Genomic DNA, 4525 nt, shown 5'->3' with positions numbered 1-4525 from the left:
AAGACACTTGCCCAAGGTGCCACGCAGTGGGACTGAACCTGGAACCATGTGGTTGGTAAGCAAGTTACTTACCACACAGCCACTCCTGCGCCTATGTTTATTTTCACTGTGTCCTATTTGTATTCCTATATTTTAATTTGCAATCTATGCAGGGTCATTGATGATGTAAAATTTGTCTCAAACTAAGCCAAAAGAAATGTGCCAAAATTTTCTCACAAGTTTTGTTTACATCTAAATGACCTACCATGGGACTTTCATGTGCTAATGAAAGTACATGGTTTCGTAACAATTTTGGTACTACAATTTGATGATACAATTTCCATTCATACCCACAGGAATGGGGCGGCCTATATTTCCTCATCAGAACACAATCCTTAAAGTAATAACAAAGTTCAACTCCACATGCCACAACTCAGGTTTTGTAGTCTTGCAAGCTGCATAGAAATTTCACTAGTGCTGGTGGTACACACGCACACACACAAAACCCTAGTACATGTAAAGTTGCTGGCATTAGGAAGGACATCCAGCCATTGAAACCATGCCACAGTAGACACTGAAGTACAATGCAGTCCTTTGACACATCAAACCATGTCAAACTATCCAACCCATGCCAACACAAAACAGATGTTCAATGATGATATGATAGTGTGTATGCATGTGTGGGTGTATCACAACCTCCTTGTCTTGATATTGCATGATAGTTGTGAGTCACATCATATAAGCAGCATTTTCAATTCCAATCATTCATGAAAATATGTCTGCCATGGGGAAATATTATCTTACTTGGAAACAGATTAAGATTGGCAACAGGAAGGACATCAGGCTATAAAAAGTCTGCCACTTCAGATCCTGTCAAACCATTCAACCCTTGCCAACATGAAACATTAAATAATAATCATCTTCCAAATGGCTTCTGGTTTTGAATATTTTCCAGTGTAGAAATTGTGTATGTTCCTGAATAGAATTTATTGTTGGGCATCTGGGAAATAATGGCTTTATCTAAAACTACTGGCCATTACATTTTCAAATGTGATAGATGTATAATTTTTGCTCACTTCTGGATTTTAAAAGAAACCAGATAAAGTAAGAAGTTCAAACTGATGCTGAAGCAGGTCTCCCTATTATACGAATTGGTTTCCCATCCAACCCCTAGACTCAAAAGATTCTTGAAGTCTTTTGAAAGCTATCACCAGAAACCATGATTAAGTGCAGTTCTTCTCCAAGTGGGTTGTACCCCCCCCCCCCGAAGGAGAGGTGAAAATTTACATATGGGTACTGAGGACAGAGAGCAACAGATACATCCTTATCACCATCTTTCCATATTTGCATGAGTAAGGTAAAATTTGTTGGGGCGCTACCTGTTGCCAACTCTCATTTCCTAGCTCGGCAATATTCCCCCTTGGTCAGACATGGTTTCACAGAAAACTAGAAATGGACAATACCATTTGTATGATAGTGATATTTGCTTACAACTATCACATGATGTCAAGAAGGATACACAAACACACACACTGGGCTTGTATCAGTTTCCTTTGACAATACCTACTCACAAGGCTCTGGTTGCCCTGGACTATAGAAGACACTTATTCAAAGTGCTACCCAGTGAGACTCAGCCCCAAATCATGTGATTGAGAAGCAAACTTCATAATCACAAAGCCATACCTTTTTTATTCCATATGCTAAATCTTTGGTAATATGTAGTGATTGAAAAGTTGTTTTGACATTCCAAGTTGTCTTTTAATTGTGATCAACTTGTTCACAGTCATTGTTTTGTGGTGTATTTAATTTTATTGAGTCATAGTAGAGAGGGTATTGAAATTGTATTAGTAAAAGAAAGGGAGCAATAGTTTAAAAAAAGGTTGAGAAGCACTGATTTAGTGAAGTGAGAATGACAGTCATCCACACCTACTTCAGGAACTTCATATGTGTGTGAGAGAGAGAGAGAGAGATACCCTTATGTCACACAGTAAGGATCTCAAGTATACATATGAAGCTGTTAATATTTTTCCTGCACTAGTGCCATTTCATCCATCTTTACATTCTGAGTTCAAATTCTGCCAAGGTCGGCTTTACCTTTCATCATTTCAGGGTCAATAAAATAAGTATGACTTGAGTACTGGGGTCAATGTAATCGACTTAACCACTTCTCCGAAGTTACTGGCCTTGTGCCAAAATTTGAAACCAATGTTATTCATGCACTAGACCAAGTTCAGAATTTTCAATTCCTTCAGATATGCAACAGTTGTTTCATCCTATTTCATCCTGTCCAGTTAGCACCTAAGAAGAATGCCATTATTTCTGAAAATTTATGAAGCTAGGAAGTTGTCAAAGATAATGTATTTGTCTCTTGCATAGTACTTAGACTTCTTCCCAATACAGTGACATCAGGAACACAACCACAGTTTAGACATCCATCTTGATCTTTAGCAATACATTTTCTCAAATCCACAGAATAATGTATGGAATTTACTAAAAGCTAGTAGGTTTTAGCTGTTGTTTAATCCCAAGTCAGCCATTCTCAAACAAACCTATGATCAAAGTTATTTCATCCAAGAACACCATTTTTTTTTTCTTCTTTCAGACAGAGTATCTAAGATTTCATTATATGATGCCCTCAATTTTAAGCTAGTAGCTAAAAATTTCTCAGATCACACCCCAACCATCTTTAGAAAAAAAGACAAGAATGGACATACCAAATATTGTAGTTTGAGATGAGCTATATATGAAAAGACAGGGTGAACACGACCTGAATGTCTCTGACAACTGGTCTGCTTAACCAAAGTTAAACAACAGACTGGACATTGGAAAGTTCAACATGCCCAATCTAATACTGAATATACAACTAACTACTGTGTTAGAACATGCAGAGTGATCCTCAATCAGAAATATAACGAATCAGAAACCATGAATATGTGAATCACAGCCATCATTCAGCAAGTGCTGACCTAGAGCAGCAGAATTAACTAGAACAGATTTATAGCTCTGGATATATTATATTCAACTAATCTGACTGCAGTCAGTTACTGGTGTTTATGTTACCAGCCTCAAAGGGATAAAAAGGTAAAGTCAACTATGGTTAACTGAAAATATAACAGAATGAAACTAATGTCAGGTTATATACTTGTCCAGTCAAATATAGTCCCATTCAGTAAAAGAGGTTCTTAATCTTGCTAGTTACATAGCAACCTCTTCGCCGATGCATTTCAATACTATGAGTGTTGGAGGACAAAAATAGTAGAGTTCTGTCCCTTTACATAATACTCCGGTGAATGTTTAGTGGAGTTAACTTAGTCTTTCGCTTTCCACTGGCACTAAGTACTGAGGATCAATTAGGCCTTGTACCAATGGAAGTAATTATTATGAGATAAAAACAACATTAAGAGGAATGTAAAATATATGTTTAATGTAATTATCTATGAACCGAAAATTTCTTCTTTTTGCAAAAATAAGAAATCAATAAATGGCAGAATTTACAGTGACTCAATGACTCAAGCAAGGATTGAGAGTTCCATGTGTTGAAACTAATCAAACACTCAACCCTGGCATCATTCTGTAACTTCTACCAAGTATTGATAAGAAAAAAAAAAAATATATATATGTATATATATATATATATATATACATACATATATATAATCAGGTTTTGAGTTCTATTTTCCCTGTTTGCATCACCAAACATTATATATTAATTAAAGTGTACAACATTATATATATATCCATTACGGCTGATCAGTTTCGCACTAGGGGTTCAATGGAGTGTTAGGTAATAGACTGATTATGTAACCCTGCACTCTTTAGAGACTGCAGTCATGGAATAAAATATGGGAACTGCACTCTATTGGTGGAGGTGAAAAGACACATCCAGTTTGTGGTTGTTGTGAAAAAGATGATGAAAAATGCTCTGAGCAAAGGTTAAGAATTGTGTTCTTGTAGAATTGGAATATATGCCATGGTACTATATGTGTAGTGTTGGGGGTGGGCAAAAGCTGTATAAGCATCTGTGTTTTTTTTTTTTCGTTTTGGTTAAATTCTTTGAAGCATTTATGGAGGTATAGAGCATATATAGGAAGACCATGTGTGTGGGGGATTACATTAGGGGGTGGATAGGGGTCTATTGGATTGATGTCTGCTATGATAGGACGTGTGTTTTGGTCAAACTCGCTGGATTCTAAAGTATTGGTGGTGGGATGCCCAAAGTTGGTTATAGTCATGATGGACAGAGACTTAGAGACAAGTTACTTGAAGCATTTGACGAAATAGAGGGGGATATAGCATCATACAACGTGGAAGACAATTGGAGATTTCTGCGGGACAACCTGTTGAGAGCCACCGACTAGATCTGTGGCTGGTGTAAAGTCCCCTCTCGACCCAGAATAACGTGGTGGTGGAACAAGGAGGTAGATGGGGCTATTAGACAAAAGAAACAGGCTTGGAAGGACTGGAAGAACGGTGGTAGCAGGGAATTGTACCAATTTGCCAGAAGGGAAGCTAGGCGACAGGTTTATTTAGCCAAAAGGGAAGCAGA

The sequence above is a fragment of the Octopus bimaculoides genome, chromosome 7 (assembly GCF_001194135.2).
Source record: "Octopus bimaculoides isolate UCB-OBI-ISO-001 chromosome 7, ASM119413v2, whole genome shotgun sequence".
Classification (NCBI taxonomy): domain Eukaryota; kingdom Metazoa; phylum Mollusca; class Cephalopoda; order Octopoda; family Octopodidae; genus Octopus; species Octopus bimaculoides.
The sequence above is the reverse complement of the archived record's forward strand: the minus strand, read 5'-3'. Positions refer to the sequence as shown.